Here is a 20,087-nt window from a genome sequence, read left to right on the forward strand (position 1 = left end):
CCCAAATCATGGGTTTAACGGTTCTACCAAAACAAGTTTCGGTTCTACCTCCATGTGAGTATTGTGCATAGTCACACTAGCTTTCCAAAATTCAGTTGACTAGGTACTAGGATCGGTTCCCCAGATATATATGGTATCTAACTTATATGTGTTGCACATGTCCATAGGATCGGTTCCCTTTTCCTAAAAACATGTTGCACATGTCCATAGGATCGGTTCTCCTTTCTGCTACAAACTTGCTGATAGACGCATTTATGTGTCTAATTTGTCCTCAATGTTTCGTATTGTTGGTACTCGTTTTCGTCCTTATTATGGTGTTTTGTGTATTTTTAGGTATTTTTGGAAAATAAATATTGTTGGAAAAATCGGCTCGAAAAATCACTCGGAACACCCCCGGAGGACACTTGCTATACGGAGCCCAGATTTGGTTAAGGGGCACCTCAATTACTAAGGGGAACCCCAAAAAGGCATTTGTTATTCGCTCCCTACAGATGGTTAGGGGGACACCATCTTCTTCGTTTGAAACTTAAAAATTGGCGGGAAAAATGTGGCAGCTCTCTGAGAATTTTTGATCGAAATTTGAAGATGTTATGGTGTGATTCAATGGCTAAAACTTCACGGGAACACTTGACTGAGATATACAGGCATGGTATGGGCTTAAAAATCATCCGGATTTGGTTGGATAATCGGCAGTGAAGAAAACAGGGTTGCTCGGGTTTTGGTTGCTCCATCACGAGTTCTGTGTAGTTGGCGTGTGGATTGATAGAGTTTTACTTCTGGTGGAACGTGAAAACAATGCCCTGAGAGTATATCGACATCAGCAGGCGTGTGAAGAGGCGAGAAAGGAAAGAAAATTTCCTTTATTATTTTTTCTTTACTGTCGAGATATGGGAAGATTTTCTGGAGTAATGAGCGAAGATTCTTAGTCCAAAGGTGTATAAATAGGCTACTAGGGTCGAGCAGAAGGGGGACGGAGAGATTGGGAGAAGTTTAGAGCACCACAGAGTCAAAAAAATCGAATTTGCAGAGAGACCACCTGCTGCTGCTGCCATTGAAGAACACTGAAGAACACGAAGAATAGACTCGCCACAACCGTCGTTTCTAAACAGTGTCAGCGACTCATACTGTGGGTCGCAGATCAGAGACAGACTTAAACAACGCTACAGTACAGTAACGTCTCTTTGTAACGGCTTTTGCAATAGTTATAAGCATTGCAAACCCGATTTTTATTATAATTCTCCCTTATTGATCATTTGTAACCCTTTGAGCATAAATGAATTCAACTTTTGAGCGTGTTTCCAACATGATGAGCGGCTAATTCTCTCGTAACCAAGGCAATGGATGAAGCTATTCACACATGAACAATGGGTAACTATTTCATTTTCTCTAATATTTAATTATAATTCACTCAATCACTGCTTTTGCAGAGTTCTTAAAAGTTTACATAATTTTCTTCATTAGTTGTGACTCAATTAGATAGGTTATGCTTTGGTTAGATAATCTATGCTTAAGGGATATAATTAATTTTTGAGAATATGTTTGATTATTTGTGGATTAAGAAATAAAGGATTAAAAGGATGATTAGAGTTATGAAATATTTGACATCATTCATGTGTAATAGTGGATTCTAGTGTCTTGGTTATTTTCCAATCACTTGAAATCAATTTTGAGTTAAGTTTTCTATATTTTTAAGTTCCATTAAGTCTATAATTCATTGCCTTCACAAGCCTCAACGAACTCTTTACTACAACTCAATTGAAAATCACATCAATTTTTGGCGCCGCCGACGCGGGCTTGTCTTTAGGAAAGAGTTTTTAGATTTTTTTTGTTTTTCTTTACGTTTTTGGGTTTTTGTCGTTTCCTTTCAGATTTTGGGAATTTGGAGCGAAAGAAATTTTTGCCAAAGCTTTTGGCGAATATTTATAGACTTGAAGTAAAAGGAAAAGCGAAAGGAGCTAAAGAAGAAGAATTTTTTTTTTATTTTATAGAAAAAGAGAGAAAAAAAAGAGAGTGCTATTTTATTAGATTGTATTAGGAATTCTTTTTATTTTGTATTTTTCTTTTTCTTTTGCACTTTATTTTTTGGACCTTTCTTTTGGACTTTGGACATTTGGACATTAATTTTTTTTAAACCCTACGGAAGGGTAGATTAAATATTAAACTGTTTGCAGAGAAGGACGGTGATTACGATATCACCTCGTCCTCTCGGGTTCGTACACAACATAGGAGTTGTGGCCCGAGTCGACGACAACGGTTCATCCCCCGTCTGGAACGGGAGGTAAGTTTGTCGAAACACTCGCGAATCCCCTATCAGCGAGTTACTGTATTCCTTCGTTTGCATATATGCTGAGGAACTGAAAACAGCTGCTTTAAATTCCTAGTAAAGGGAAAGGACTGTCCATACAAGATAAGGGTTCGAATTTCATCACCGTTCTCTTCTTGCCCGCCTTAGGAAAAACGAAACCAAACGCGAACCTAAGCTTTAAAATTTGGAATAGAACGAGAGTTATAGGGTAACGAGCTTAGTAGGAAAGTCGTTCGAAAAATATTGGTTACTCTTTTAGCATACTTCGAAGTTCATGATGGTCTTTATGAGTTGAATGCATGACTGCGCCGCCTTGTGATAGAAGTGAGGCCTTGGGTATCAAAGCTCCACTGAGCTTCCCTCGCCTCAATTCAACTTACTTTGACTCGTATTGACTCCAGAGGGGTTTGCTTAGATTGTAACGAATTCCCTTTCGAAGGATTAGAAGCTTGTCTAGAAACAATCTAAGTGGAGCCATCATGCTTTTTGTTTGCTAGAATTCAGTAGGTTTGCTGTGGTGGAGTCAGCCTTGTTTGTGTTTTCATAGAACTTCCCTTCCCTTTTAGGACTTTTATTTTTAGTTTTGTTTTTCTAGTGTATGCCCGAGGTAGAACGGGCTTGGAAAAGAAACACTCTAGGTCGTCTGATTAGTGATAAACCTAGTAGTTCTTCTTAAGAAGGCAGGGAGCTCGAAGACTCTTCTTTAGAGAGCCCCGTTTTTGGAAACTTCGGTTTTGAGAATCTGCTTCTTTGTGAATAAAGTACTCCGAGTCCTTCAGTAGTGCCAGAAATGGAAACTTTAAAAGATTTATTAAACCCAACTAGGACCTCTCGTCCGTCTTGTATCAAGTTAGCTGAAACCGAGGCAAATTATGAACTCAAACCTGGGGCTTTACAGATGCTCCCAACCTTTTCAGGAAAAGAGAATGAGAACCCCTATTTTCATGTTAGGGAATTTGAGGAAGTATGTAGTACTCTGAAAATTAAAAACCTTAGTGATGATGCACTGAAACTTAGGTTATTCCCCTTTTCCTTAAAATATAAAGCCAAATCTTGGATGTATAGTTTGGATTCTGAGTCAATTGAAACCTATGAACAACTTACATCTGCCTTTATACATAATTTTTTCCCAAGGCACAAAACATCGTCTATTAGGACACAAATTTGTACTTTTTCTCACCAAGAGGGAGAATCTTTATATAGGTATTTAGAAAGTTTCAATGACTTAATATCTCAATGTCCTCATCATGGTTTAGAGAAGGTTAGGTTAGTTCAGATCCTCTACGAGGGTTTAGATTATTCAACAACAACCATGGTTGAGTTCTTATGCACAGGTGGGTTTGAGAATAAAACTTTTGATGAGGCAATGACATTTTTGAATGAAATCTCCAATAAGACCCAACAATGGGAAATGCTAAAATAGAGGAAATGTCAATAGGGTAGAAGGATCCTATGAGTCAGATGCTAAAATAGTAGCCATAGCCAAAAGGTTAGAAGCGTTGGAATTAGGTCATTCTAGTGGTACTAGTGGTAGAATAGAGCCTTTTTGGGAAGACCATACTGTTGAAGAGAAAGCCAATGCTCTTTATAACAACACTAGATTCGATAATCGTCAGAAGTTTGACCCTTATTTAGAAACCTATAACCCTGGCTGGAGAAACCATCCCAACCTTTCTTGGTCTAAGGGACATAATCAAGGTCAGTCTAGTAACTCTCAAGCTCCCCCAGGTTTTGGCTATCCTAAGAATCCTTCAGCCCCGGCACAGTTTCATAACCCTTCGGATAAGAAGATTATGAGTTTAGAAGAGTCTCTTGCTTTGTTAACTCGTAACACTATGCAGTTTCAGCAATCTGTTGCTCAAGGTTTAGAAGAAAATAAGAGAATAGGTCAGGCTAACTCTCAGGCTATTTCCGAGTTGAAAACCCAGGTTAGTCATATAAATGAGTCTTTAAGAGAAAGAGGTAAGTTTCCTAGTCAAACTCAACCAAACCCTAGAGGAATTAATGAAATAGGGGAAAGACCATCCAATCATGTAAATGCTATTAAAACCCTTAGGAGCAGTAGAGAGATAGACAACAAGGTTTCCATGCCTAATAGTGAACATGCTGTAGTTCACCCTTCTGAGCCAGAGAATGAGAAGACTGATAGAGTCTCCAAAGAGACCAATGAGGGTCCTGCTGAGCCCGGCTTTGTTCCCAGAGCCCCGTTTCCCCAGCTGCTAGTTCCGACTAAGAGGGAGTCCAACTTTAATGATATATTGAGGTTTTTAAGCAGTTACTATCAACCTACCATTGTTGGATGCGATTAAGAGATTCCGGCTTATGCCAAGTTCCTTAAGGACTTGTGTACACGAAAAGCTTAGTGTCCAAAGAAAGCCTTCCTAGCTAGTCACGTGAGTTCCATTATTCAGAATACCACTACTCCTAAGTATAAAGACCCAGGGTCCCCTACCATTTCTTGCACAATAGGTAAACACCGTGTTGAGAAAGCTTTGCTTGACTTAGGAGCCAGTGTGAATTTACTTCCATACCATGTGTACCTTAAGCTAGGACTTGGTGAGATGAAACCTACCCAGATGACACTCCAGTTAGCTGATAGGTCCGTTAAAATTCCTCGTGGTGTGATCGAGGATGTTCTTATTGAGGTCGACAAGTTTATTTATCCAGTGGATTTTGTTATCCTAGATACCCAACCTGTCCCTGACCCAGAGAACCAGATACCGGTGATTTTAGGTCGCCCATTTTTAGCAACATCCAATGCGATCATTAACTGTCGAACTGGTATTATGAATTTGTCTTTTGGTAATATGACTATTGAGCTGAACATCTTTCACATTAGTAAGCTACCCCAGAACTGGACGACTCGAGCGTAGAAGAGGTGAACATGATAGGCACCTTAGTAGAGGAGTCATTACCAAACACTTTGATAGAAGATCCATTAGAGAAATGCCTAGCTCACTTTGGGATTGATTTTGATGATGATGATGTGATTAATGAGGTGAATGCTTTGTTAGATTCAACCCCTTTGTTAGACACTAGTAATGGATGGAAACCTAAGTTCGAACCTTTACCCGTTCCGAGTCTACCCTAGTTCCTTCGTTGGAAAAGCCTCCCAAGTTGGACCTTAAACCATTACCAGATACCCTGAAGTATGTGTTTTTAGGCCCCTCTGAAACTTTACCTGTGATTATAGCATCCGACTTGGATAGTGATCAGGAAAGTAGGCTAGTGACTGTCCTTCAGAATAACAAGGAAGCTTTAGGGTGGACCATAGCAGACATTAAGGGTATAAGTCCTATTGATTGTATGCATCATATCTATTTAGAGAGTGACACCAAACCTTCTAGGGAGATGCAACGTCGACTGAACCCTAATATGAAAGAAGTTGTTCGAACCGAGGTTCTGAAGCTGTTAGATGCAGGCATTATCTACCCCATTTCAGACAGTAAGTGGGTCAGCCCCGTTCAGGTTGTTCCCAAGAAATCCGGTATTACTGTAGTCCAGAATGATAACAATGAGTTAATCCCAACCCGAATGACCACGAGTTGGCGTGTCTGTATTGACTATAGAAAATTGAACAAGGTCACTAGGAAGGACCACTTTCCCCTTCCCTTCATCGACCAAATGCTAGAGAGATTAGCTGGACGTAGCCATTATTGCTTTTTAGATGGATACTGCGGTTATAATCAGGTTCCTATTGCCCCAGAAGACCAAGAGAAAACCACTTTTACCTGTCCCTTTGGTACCTTTGCGTATAGACGCATGCCTTTCGGCCTATGTAATGCCCCTGCGACCTTTCAGCGTTGTATGATGAGCATATTTTCTGACATGGTAGAACGGTTCTTAGAGGTCTTTATGGATGATTTTTCAGTGTTTGGTTCGTCTTTCGATGAGTGCTTGCATCATTTGTCATTAGTTTTGACTAGGTGTAAGGAAAAGAATTTAGTGCTTAATTGGGAGAAATGTCACTTCATGGTTCGTTCAGGAATTGTTCTAGGGCATATCGTATCTTCAAAGGGTATAGAGGTAGATAGAGCCAAAGTTGACCTTATTAAAACTTTACCGGTCCCAAAAACCGTAAAAGGTATTAGGTCATTCTTAGGGCATGCTGGTTTTTATCGTCGATTCATTAAGGATTTTAGCTTGATTTCTAGACCTCTTTGCAATTTGCTTGCAAAAGATGTTAAGTTTGTCTTTGATGATGCTTGTTTAGAGGCTTTCGAGAAGCTTAAAACTTTACTCACTACCGCCCCCATAGTCCAGGCACCCAACTGGAACCTACCCTTTGAAATCATGTGCGATGCTTCAGATTATGCTATTGGTGTTGTGCTAGGTCAGCGAGAAAACAAGTTACTTCATGTAATTTACTATGCTAGCAAAACTCTGAATGATGCCCAGTTGAACTATACCACTACGGAGAAGGAACTGTTAGCCATTGTGTTTGCCTTAGACAAGTTTAGACCCTATCTCTTAGGTTCTAAGATCGTAATATATACTGATCATGCTGCTTTGAAATATCTTTTGTCTAAGAAGGATACGAAACCTAGATTGATTAGGTGGATCCTGTTGTTACAAGAGTTTTCTCCGGACATTAGAGACAAAAAGGGTGCAGAAAATGTAGTAGCAGACCACTTGTCTAGACTTGTTGTGGATACCCTTAATGATTCCCTTCCTATAAGGGACAGCTTTCCTGATGAACAATTGTTCTTTGTTACCCAATTACCTTGGTATGCGAATATAGTGAACTATCTTGTTACTGGTCGAATGCCCCAACATTGGGGTAAACAAGAGCGTTCTAGATTTTTAGCTGAGGTTAAGCACTTCTTTTGGGATGATCCTTATTTGTTTAAGTATTGTCCAGACCAGATTATTAGGAGATGTATACCTGAGAGTGACCAGTCCAGTATTATTTCCTTTTGTCATGATCATGCTGTGGGGGTCACTTTAGTGCTAAGAAGACTGCTGCTAAGATATTGCAGTGTGGATTCTATTGGCCTTCGTTTTTAAAGACTCCCACAGTTACTGTGTTACTTGTGAACGTTGCCAGAAATTAGGAACCATTTCCCGTAGGAACATGATGCCCTTGAACCCTATTTTAGTTGTCGAGGTCTTTGATGTGTGGGGTATTGACTTTATGGGTCCGTTTCCTAATTCTTTTGGTAACCTATACATCCTTGTCGCTGTAGACTATGTCTCTAAGTGGATTGAGGCGGTTGCGTGTAAAACCAATGACCATAGGGTTGTGATTGATTTCTTGAAAATAATATTCTTACACGTTTTGGTACACCGCGAGCTATAATTAGTGATGGTGGGTCGCACTTTTGTAATGGACCTTTTAGGCTTTTGATGAAGAAATATGGTATTACACATAAGGTAGCTACCCCGTATCATCCACAGACTAGTGGTCAGGTTGAGGTTTCCAATAGGGAGATAAAACGTATATTAGAGAAAACAGTTAATCCTAATCGGAAAGACTGGTCGTCTAGGCTTACTGATGCCTTATGGGCTTACCGTACTGCGTTTAAGACCCCCATTGGAATGTCGCCTTATCGGCTTGTGTATGGCAAGGCATGTCATTTACCTGTCGAGTTAGAACATAGAGCTTATTGGGTGTTAAGCAGCTAAACTTTTCTCTTGACAAGGCAGGAGCCCATAGGAAACTCCAGCTCAATGAGTTGGACGAGATTCGTATTGATGCTTACGATAGTGCGAAGGAGTATAAGAACAAAATGAAACTTGTGCATGATAGAAATATTTTAAGGAAGTCATTTTCTCCAGGTCAAAAAGTTCTTCTGTATGATACCCGCTTGCATCTTTTCCCTGGGAAGTTACGTTCTCGGTGGACGGGTCCTTTTATTGTTCGCACTGTCTTTCCTCATGGAGCTGTTGAGATCGAGACACCGGATGGTAGTAGTTCTTCGAAGGTTAACGGTCAGAGATTGAAACCCTTTTTAGAGCCCTTTCCAACAGGTGATGTTGAGGAGGTCCCTCTGGAGGACCCTGTTTACCCTTGATTGACCATCGAGGCGATTGTATGTTGTATATTAGTTTTTTGATTTCTCTCTTCACCCAGGTACTATCTTTCCGACTTCTCTCTTTACTGATTCCTCATGTTACTTTACTTTTTGGTATTGCTCTTTCATTAGAAACATTGAGGACAATGTTAGATTTAAGTTTGGGGGTGGGGAAGAACTTTTTAGTTGCACTTTTGAAACTTCTAGCGTCACATGGTACCCGGTTAGCTAAGTTTACATACTGTTTCTCACCGAAAAGATAGAAATTGGAATGCTAGGGATAACAACCTTTTGAGACATTAGAGAAAAAGACATTGAGATCCTTGAAATTCAGGAGAGAACTTGTTCCTTTTAGAGGGTAACCGTGATGGACCTAACCATACATGATGGAAAGGCAAGTAGGTCAGGAAATGCCAGAAAGACAAAGCAACCTCACAATGTAGTCTTAGTTACTGGATTGCGACTCTCTCTCAGTAGAAACTTATCATCAACAAGCGGAGCGACATCAAAATCTATGAAGAAAGTTGAAGACGTTTTAGGTTTAGAAGCAACAATAGAAGAGAATAATTCAAAAATCAAAGTTGAAGTTATAAGAGCAAATGATATAAGTTGTTAGAATCCATGATACCAAGACATCACAAGTTGCGAAGATCCAAGTTTTGAAAGTCCTTCTCTCATGGCCATGTAAATTGTTGTCTTGTAATTTTTGAAACAAAAATGAAAAATGAAAAAAAAAATGAAAAAAAAATGAAAAATGAAAAAAAATCATCGTTACGTTTTGTTCATAAGGCCAAAGGAAGTAGACATTTATAAGTCAGCAAAAATCGAAGAGAAGAGTTAATTGTCAAGGTTCTATGAGGTTCATAGTTTATCATCAACAGTTTGAAGATCGAAAGACGTTGTTTCTACTGAGCACTATGATAGAGTCGAAGAAAGAGTACATTTGGTTGCTTTGTTAGTCCGCTTTCAATCTGGCACAAATCTTTCTAACTGGTTTTAAACTCATCACACGTATTATTCCAGTTGTGTGCAGATGCAGATGTCCCTCTCATCTTTATCTCTCTCCTTATCTTATCCAGCTGTAAAGCAGCGGACGCATCTTACAATGTTTATCTAGCTGTGTAGCGGATATCTCTTTGTCTAGCAGTGTTGCGGATGTGTCTCCCTTTTCTTCAGTCAGCTTTAGAGCTGACACCTTTAATTTCTCTGGCATTCTAGTTACTTGGGGATAGGTTGAGAATATGTATGTCCTCATAGCTCTTTGGATACTTGTGACCAATTAGAAGTAATGGTTTTGTGGGTACACCTCTGGTAAACCCTCCCGAGATTAACTCGGTTTTATTTATTTTTTATTAGTTTTGCTCGAGGACTAGCAAATAATAAGTTTGGGGGTATTTGATAGACGCATTTATGTGTCTAATTTGTCCTCAATGTTTCGTATTGTTGGTACTCGTTTTCGTCCTTATTATGGTGTTTTGTGTATTTTTAGGTATTTTTGGAAAATAAATATTGTTGGAAAAATCGGCTCGAAAAATCACTCGGAACACCCCCGGAGGACACTTGCTATACGGAGCCCAGATTTGGTTAAGGGGCACCTCAATTACTAAGGGGAACCCCAAAAAGGCATTTGTTATTCGCTCCCTACAGATGGTTAGGGGGACACCATCTTCTTCGTTTGAAACTTAAAAATTGGCGGGAAAAATGTGGCAGCTCTCTGAGAATTTTTGATCGAAATTTGAAGATGTTATGGTGTGATTCAATGGCTAAAACTTCACGGGAACACTTGACTGAGATATACAGGCATGGTATGGGCTTCAAAATCATCCGGATTTGGTTGGATAATCGGCAGTGAAGAAAACAGGGTTGCTCGGGTTTTGGTTGCTCCATCACGAGTCCTGTGTAGTTGGCGTGTGGATTGATAGAGTTTTACTTCTGGTGGAACGTGAAAACAATGCCCTGAGAGTATATCGACATCAGAAGGCGTGTGAAGAGGCGAGAAAGGAAAGAAAATTTCCTTTATTATTTTTTCTTTACTATCGAGATATGGGAAGATTTTCTGGAGTAATGAGCGAAGACTCTTAGTCCAAAGGTGTATAAATAGGCTATTGGGGTCGAACAGAAGGGGGACGGAGAGATTGGGAGAAGTTTAGAGGACCACAGAGTCAAGAAAATCGAATTTGCAGAGAGACCACCTGCTGCTGCTGCCATTGAAGAACACTGAAGAACACGAAGAACAGACTCGCCACAACCGTCATTTTTAAACAGTGTCAGCGACTCATACTGTGGGTCGCAGATGAGAGACAGACTTAAAGAACGTAACCGTACGGTAACGGCTCTTTGTAACGGCTTTTGCAATAGTTATAAGCATTGCAAACCCGATTTTTATTATAATTCTCCCTTATTCATCATTTGTAACCCTTTGAGCATAAATGAAATCAATTTTTGAGCGTGTTTCCAACATGATGAGCGGCTAATTCTCTCGTAACCAAGGCAATGGATGAAGCTATTCACACATGAACAATGGGTAACTATTTTATTTTCTCTAATATTTAATTATAATTCACTGAATCACTGCTTTTGCAGAGTTCTTAAAAGTTTACATAATTTTCTTCATTAGTTGTGATTCAATTAGATAGGTTATGCTTTGGTTAGATAATCTATGCTTAAGGGATACAATTAATTTTTGAGAATATGTTTGATTATTTGTGGATTAAGAAATAAAGGATTAAAAGGATGATTAGAGTTATGAAATATTTGACATCATTCATGTGTAATAGTGGATTCTAGTGTCTTGGTTATTTTCCAATCACTTGAAATCAATTTTGAGTTAAGATTTCTATATTTTTAAGTTCCATTAAGTCTAGAATTCATTGCCTTCACAGGCCTCAACGAACTCTTTACTACAACTCAATTGAAAATCACATCACTTGCTGCACCTCATACAAGGATCGATTCCCCTTTGTGATGTCATGCACCTCTTACTAGGACCGGTTCCCCTTTACCCAGATTCGGTCATACACAAATCACAAACTCGATCATACCATCTCAGGTGATTACTTAAGATCGGTTTCACTAATAAAAGTCATACCAATACATAAGTCAGACCTTTGTGAATAGTTTTACCAAGAACACAAACAAGTCATGAGTGGTTATACTAAATCACACATATTGGTTGTTCACAAGATATGCAATGAATAAAAATACCAATAGAGCCTGGCGATTTCCTTTTCGACTCATAAACAAGTTTATGAACTTACTTCCTTAAAACATATGTAAAACATTGTTTCCTAGGATGAAATCCCCACCTCATATCCATACATAATCACAATAGCATTTAAAAGATTATGTCGATGTGTTATCTACAAAGTTTAATGGTTAAACAATAAACCTCGTATTGTATTCCTTAATACTATGTCTATCTAAAGTGTTCATGCTTCGCAGTTTTGTTTTCAATATGCACGCTTGAAATATACGTTAGGGAATGAAACAATTCAAGTCAAATATCACTAACCTCAATTGGAAGGATGATGTTGTCGTTGTAGATTCTTACTTCTTTACTTCTTCAAGTCTTCGCAATACTTGTAATGTCTCATATCCTAATACTTTCAAGCTAACCTATACGAAGTTGACTCTAGTACATAATCAAGCGAAAATGAATTTTGATTCACTAAAATATGACAACCAAAATTGACATACCAACACTCGGTGGGTTCAACCGAGCTATGCTCTAACAGTTCGTGACCATAGGTAAACACGATTGATCAAATATAATGTCGTAAAGACAGCTTCTCCCTAGAACTTAAGAGGTAAGTTCTTATTATGGAGCATTGTCCGAGCCATGTTTTGGATATTTATGTTCTTCCTTTCTACAACTTCATTAGCTTATGGAGTAATATGCGGAGGATATTGTTGAATAATCCCCAGTGGCCATCCAATAGATCTTCATAGAAAACTGGACCAAAATACAATCAAGTAGCAAGTTACATAGATTATATCGATGTCGCATTTACGAAGTTCAAATATAAACATTATACTTCGTAACTAAATATTCTTCCTTGATATTTTGATCATAATAAAATGACCAAGTCTAATACTAGAGTATTAAATATAACCTCACATGTCATGTTTTCAATCTTAAACGACTTGAAAGTAACGATAGAAATGGAAACAAGCCAAGTCAGTATAACTAACCTCAAGTGTAAGGATGATGTATTCATCGTAGTCGATACATTTTCACGTTCTTCAGGTCTTCAAGGTAATAGTTGTATGTCTCAACAATCCTAGACTTTCTAGTCTAACCTAAACGAAGTTGACTCTAGTACATTTGATCAAGCGACTCTAATTGAGTTTTGATACTAAAACATGACAACCAAACTTGACATACCAACGCTTGATGGGTTCAACCGATCAATATGCTCTAACAATCTTCCCCTTTGTCAATTTTAGTGACAAAACTCTAATACATATGAAGATAAACGAATAACAAAATAACTCATTCTTCATACGCTTGATTCCAAGTTTCAACATCATAATATCTTGCACATATTCAAAAAATAAATGCAGTTGTTGATATTTGACTAACAAAAGCTTTATCATTCCCCCCCCCCCCCCCCCCCCAAGAAAGCTAGGTATAGATTCGATCTGAACATCTTTGTTATTCCCTTTTGTAGTATGAAATACTACACAACATGATGATATATTTCTCCCTCTTTGTCTATGCTTTACTCTTTCGTTAGATATAACGTTTAACCACATATATCCAGTGATCATAAATCACTTGTTTAATCCATATATTTCTCTCCCTTTTTTCACAAAAATGACAAAGAAACGAATAAACATAAGAGCAAATCGAAATGATCTTACAAATCCATAAGAACTTGTACATCCTATAAGAGTTAAGCACAAAGGTTTCACTTACCCGTTTACATAACCAATAATAAAACCGAAACTACCTAAATATTCTTGTTTTTGTATGTCATCAAGGAATCAATTGCCCGAATACCTATCACATACAAAATATGTTCTGTTTTGCACCATCCACCATCAAATGGTCAGAGGTGTAAACTTTTGCCCGGCAGCCCATGGCGCAGTACTAACCTCCCCGTCCCATGGAAGCCCATGGTTTCCCGTGGCCCGTTACAGGCTAGTCCGGCCTATCCCGTTTAATTAACAGGACGGGCAAAGGCCATCAGTTAAAAAGTCTTTCCCGGCCCTGGACCTGTCCCGTTAGCCCGTCAACATTACCCTGCCTATTGGCCCATCAAATCTACCTGTTTACCCGACCTATTTTCACATTTCCTCTTTAATTTTACGTTATAATATACTCGATATACCAATCTCTCCCACATATATTTCTGCATATATTTCATTTTCTTAACTATAGTGAGAAATTATAGGATTTCCTCTTGAAAGATGATCCAATCTTGGAATAATTATAGGCAATTTTGATATGTTTTAGTTAAATTAGGTTACAATTTTGTCGCATATTTTATCTGGTTTAAAATTATTATTGTATTTTCAAGGCCCCCCGGCCCTGCCCGCCCTAGCCCAATTTACTTAACAAGCTTGGAAAGGTCATGGGTAGTTTATTTTGTAGTATGGCCCTACCCGCCCGGTCCTTTTAATTTAATGGGTAAGAGAAGTTTTTGCCCGCCCTATCCCGTCCCATTTAATAATTAGGCCGGGAAGCCCGGCCAGGACCAATTTACACCCCTATAAATGGTTGAGATTTTGGCACCAACAGTCATAAAGATATAGTAGGTATTTTTCAAGAAAAACAGATTGCATATTTTTCGCAGGAATTGAAAGATTCGCCGGAATTTTTTTGATTTCTGATGTATAACTATAGTTAAACCTCTAGTTTGATTACGTCACATCTTGGTTATCCAATGACTATAAGGGTGCTCGTTCAATTTCGCGCGATCAAAACTTTTTCCAAATAAAAAGAGAAAATAGTATCAGGACTTTGGAGTGATTTACCTAGTTTAAGATGCTTTCTTAATAGTGTTCAACCATATCTAGATGCCCCACGAGCCTTTTTCATTGTGAAAAATTTATAACTTCTAATTTTTTTTAAACAACATTAGTTGTTGATTGATAACCACCGATAATAAAGAGTCCAATTTTGTGCACACTCCTATAAAAAATGTGCACATAACAAACTTATTTCATTGGTCCTCCTTAATGGACAATTATATAATTTCATTTAATTAATTTTTATTTTATTTTAACTAAATTTAGAGCGATAATATCTAATTTTTTCCTAAATTATAGCGTATTCAGTAGTTACCTTCCGTGTAATCTGCTAACTAATGGCTATCGGAGACACACACTATGAACTAGTGATTCAATGTATATGATAAATTTTTATATCACCTGTACAATTTTTTTATCATATCATATCAAAATTATGGATATTGCTTTAAGAAGAATTGAGCAATGATCAAAAGGCATTGATCTAGGCATCAAACTGATTTCACGGTGTATCTTTCTTTTAGTTGAGTCTGTCCTTCCAATCAAATCAAATCTAAATTGTGTCTTTAATTTCTCTCACTACTCAAACACCATTTGCACCACAAGCTAAGGCTTCTAAGCCAAAACCCAAATATTCAAAATTTTGATGTTTGAGTTGGATCACTTCAACCATTTTAACTATTGACAAAGCAAGGAAGTCTTTACAAATATGGGACATGAGTAGTAACCAAACATTCCCTTAAGGCCGTTATACTTTTCCAGTATTTCTGTATACGTGTCCTTCAGTGTTTGGTTCTTACCGATCACACAGTTCTTCTTGTCTGTAAACTATGTTGAGTATATATAGTGTGAGTAAGTCTCTCTAAATGCTTAATGAATAAAACTTTCTCTTGCCTGAACCATTCTACTATGGTATCAGAGCAATCTGATCCATAAACCCTATTTTTTTCTTCATCAATCCTTCTTTTTTCTTCAGAGAAATCCTCCAATGGAGAATCCTACTTCTCATTCCATATCTAATATTCCTATTCATCATCTATCTAGCTTTGTTACCCTGAAATTAACAGATGATAAATTTCTCACCTGGAAATCGTTGATGATTCCGGTTATTCACAAATACAAATTGATGAAATACTTATATGGATCTTATCTTTGTCCTTCTCAATACACTAATCTAAGAAATCAATCTAATGAGATTGAAAATCCTGAATACACATATTGGGTCGATGAAGACACCACCATTATCATGTGGATAAAATCTCTCCATCGATAATTCCTTACTTTACTAGATCATCTACTTCTTATCATTTATGGTCAAGTATCAATGAAAGATTTGCTCGTTCTTCTTCAACACACTCAATTCAATTACGTACCAAGTTACTGTCAATTAAACAAGGTGATAAGTCTATCCCTACTTTTATTAATGAAATTAGATCCTTATCTGATCAGTTAGCTGCTAGTGGAGAGATGATTTCAGATAACGAATTAGTTGTTGTTACTTTATCTGTATTCAATTCTGATTGTTTTCTGTTTGCAACATCTATGAGGACAAGAAATCCTCCAGTCTCAAGTATTGAATTACATAATTTGTTGCTAAGTGAGGAAACTGTTATCAAAGAACGAAATCAAAATATACTTGATGAGTCTAATAATCGAGCCTTCACTGCTCAAATGAGTAATTTTGGATCTCATGTTAGAGGAAGAGGTGGTAGGAATTTTTCTCATTATAGAGGTGGTGATCGTTCTGGTGGAAGGTTTAATTTTTGTAGAGGTTTTAGTTATAACAACTATAATACTCAAGGAGGCAGAGGATACTCTAGTTACTCTAATTCTGGTAGAGGTTATGCTAATTTTCCACAACAACATGGTAGAGGTTCTGGAAGGGGCTTCAATACTTCAGGCATCTTACCAACACCAACTTATACTCAACCTTCAGCTCATTTATTTGATGATGATCGAGAACCTTGTCAGATATGTCGTAAAGTTGGACACCTTGCAGATGACTGTTGGAATCGTATGAACTTTTCTTATCAAGGTAGAGGACCACCAAGAAACCTCTATGTTATGCTTGCCTCTTCTAATATCTTTGGTGAAAACCCATGGTTCATGGACGCAGGTGCTAATCAACACTTAACTTCTGATGCTGCTCACTTTAATGGTTCTACCTCTACTCCTTATGCTGGAAATGATCATATAGCTATTGCTGGTGAAGAAGGTATGTCATTTCTGAGTCATGGTTCATCTGTCATGTCACATGCTAATCATAAATTTTATCTGAATCATATTCTTCATGTTCCTAAAGCCTCTCAAAACTTGATCTTTGTTCATAAGTTTGCTAAAGACAACAACTGCTCTCTAACCTTTACCTCCACTCATTTTTGTGTTAAGGATCTCAAGTCAGGGAGAATCCTTTTCCAGGGACCCAGTGAAAATGACCTTTATCCTTTTCCTAGTATTTCTGCTACAACTTCTACATCAGCTTCAGCTTTATCATGTGTTAAAGCCTCATCTGAAGTATGGCATAGGATATTGGCCCATCCCTCTTTTAATTCTCTCAGTAGACTTTGTTAAACTGTCATGCTTGACACTTCTCAGTGCAAACTACTATTTTGTACTGCCTGTCATCTAGGCAAGAGATACAAGCTTCTTTTTAGTATGTCAACCTCTATGTCCACTTTTCCTTTACAACTTCTTAATATGGATGTTTGGGGCCCTGTTCCTGTCACTTCTGTAACTGGTTTTAAGTTTTATGTGAACATCATTGATGATTTTTCTAAATTTTGTTGGGTGTTTCCATTGACAGCTAAATCTGACTTCAAATCAATATTTATTTACTTTAAATCTTATGTTGAAAATATATTATCTTGCAAAATCAAATCCATAAGGACTGATGGAGGAGGTGAACTTGTTAACAATGAACTGAAATCTTTTCTTTCTGATTTTGACATTTCTCATGAAATTACATGCCCACACATACCAGAACAAAATGGTGTTGCTGAGTCAAAGCATAAACATCTTTTGGATGTTACTAGAACCTTTCTCATTCAAGCCTCGCTTCCTCTTTCTTTCTGGTATGAATCTCTAAATACTGCTAATTATACCATCAATAGACTACCTACCAAGTTTATTTCTTTCGTATCTCCTTTTAAAAAACTTTTTCATAAAACACCTGACTATTGTTTCCTTAGAAGCTTTGGTTGCCTGTGTTTTCCATGGCTTAGGCCTTATACATCCACTAAACTAGCTCCCAGAAGTATTTCATGTATCTTTTTGGGTTATAGTTCTACTCATAAAGGCTACAGATGTTTCAATCCCTCTGCTGGTAAAACAATTGTTTCCAGACATGTCATTTTTCATGAAAATTATTTTCCTTATTCAACTCTTGTCAACTCTGCTATCTCTAATTGCATCTTTGATATGTCTGTCACTCTACCTGACACTCCATCCCCTACTCACTCTATTAGTCATCCTAATACTTCATCTGGTATTTCCCCTTCTACTTCTCCACCAACTACACCAATTCCTCCATCTCTCTCTGACACTGTCAACTCTCATAACATGACCATCAGATCAAAAAATCACATTTATAGACCCAAAATACTGTTTGCTACCAAACATGTGCTTCCAACTGCTCTCCTTACTACTCTTACTCCACCAACACCCACCTGTTACTCTCAAGCTGTCAAAATTCCAGTCTGGAAGACTGCAATGGATAGAGAACATAAAGCAGTTATGGATGCGGAAACTTTTACTCTTGTCCCTCCTCATCCCTCACAAAACCTCATAGGCTGTAAATGGGTGTTCAAAGTAAAACATAATGTTGATGGAACCATTGAGAGGCATAAAGCCAGATTAGTTTCCAAAGGGTTCAATCAACTTGAGGGACTTAATTACACTGACACATGCATCCCTGTTGTTAAACCTGTTACAATAAGACTTGTTCTCTCCATTGTTGTTAATTTTGATTGGCCCATCAAACAACTTGATGTGAGCAATGACTTCTTCTCAAGGAAACTGTGTACATGACTCAACCTCCAGGCTATCAAGACCCATATAAACCAGACTACGTTTGTAAATTGAAAAAATCTCTTTATGGTCTCAAGGCATGCCCCAAGAGCATGGTATGAAAAACTTGTTGATGTTCTAGTTGCTCTAAACTTCAGGCCTTCTGTTGCTGATTCCTCCTTATTCGTTCAAAAGTTTGGTGCTAAACTAACCATCATACTAGTCTATGTAGATGATATTATCATCACAAGGAATGATCTAGCTCACTGCAACTCTATCATTGCACATTTAAGTTATATATTTCCTATCAAAGACTTGGGTAATCCACATTTTTTCTTGGGATTGGAGGTGAAGAGTAACTCTAAGGGTCTATTTCTTTCTCAATCTAAGTATGTGCTTGAATTACTTCAGAGAACCAATCTTGTTGGTTTGAAACCTTGCAACTCTCCTTGCCTTGCCAACTTCAAACTCTCATCTACAGATGGTGACCCACTGACAGATGCTACTGCATATAGATCACTTGTAGGCTCTTTACAGTACCTCACCTGGACCAGACCAGAGATTATCTTTGCTGTGAATCAAATATGCCAGTTCATGCATGCTCCTACTACAACTCATCTAACTGCTTCCAAGAGAGTTCTTATATATGTCAAAGGCACCATAAACCATGGCTTATACTTCAGCAAAGGCTTTACAGCTCTCCAAGGCTTCATTGATGCAGATTGGGCAGGGTGCCCTGATGACAGGAGATCAACCAGTGAATACTGTGTGTGTTTTGGTGATACCCCTATTTCTTGGTCATCCAAGAAACAACTGACAGTGTCTAGATCGAGTACTGAAGCAGAGTATCGATCTCTTGCTTCTACTGCAGCAAAGGTGTTATAGATTTGTCAGGTACTAAAAGATCTTCATGTGTTTATCCCTGATCCTCCATCCATTGCCTGTGACAACAAGAATGCAATTGCTTTAGACTCTAATCCTGTATTCCACGGCCGAATGAAGCATATAGCTATTGACTATCACTTTGTGCGTGAACTGGTTCAGTATAAGCATCTCCAAGTCTTTTACATTTCTTCTCTTCATCAAGCTGCAGATATTTTCACTAAGGGTCTTGCCGCTCCTCGTATTGAATTTTTAAAGCACAAGCTTCGAGGTTTTTCCCCTCTTCAGCTTGCGGGAAGGTAGTAAACAAATATGCCTTTAAGGCCATTATACTTTTCCAGTATTTCTGTATACGTGTCCTTGAGTGTTTGGTTCTTACGGATCACACAGTCTGTCTTGTCTGTAACTCTGTCGAGTATATACAGCATGACTAAGTCTCTCTAAATGCTTAATGAATAAAACTTTCTCTTGCCTGAACCATTCTACTAATGAGTTATTGTTAACAAGATACTATATTGATGGAAGTTAGATGTTATGAAAACCTAGATAATTTGATGTTTACGGGGCTCGTTCCCAAAACTTATTCAATTTCCTTATTTGATAAGGCTACAATTTAGGTTAGAATCAAATATAACTGCCTTTTATAGTTTTAAATGAAATTAAAATATTATAAAAATTCAATTTTATGAGAAGTGATAACCGTTTGTTAAAAGAGCCAATAAGATCCGTTTGTTACGTGCACACTCGTTATAGGAGTGTGCACAAAATTGGACTCGATAATAAAAACGGCTGATATAGATATCCTTGTGGATAGCGTAATAGTGATGCAGGTACAACAACTAAAAGATGCACAAGAATATAGAAAACCAAATCATATTTGAATTTAAACAAAATTAATAAAAATCACA

The 20,087-nt window shown here is 37.8% G+C and overlaps 1 pseudogene; it reads right to left on the minus strand.

Annotated features, from left to right (window-relative positions):
• Positions 1–3,459: 3,459 nt before the first annotated feature.
• LOC113300794 lies at positions 3,460–3,559 on the minus strand (annotated as a pseudogene).
• Positions 3,560–20,087: the final 16,528 nt, after the last annotated feature.

The sequence above is a fragment of the Papaver somniferum genome, chromosome 7 (assembly GCF_003573695.1).
Source record: "Papaver somniferum cultivar HN1 chromosome 7, ASM357369v1, whole genome shotgun sequence".
NCBI lineage: Eukaryota > Viridiplantae > Streptophyta > Magnoliopsida > Ranunculales > Papaveraceae > Papaver > Papaver somniferum.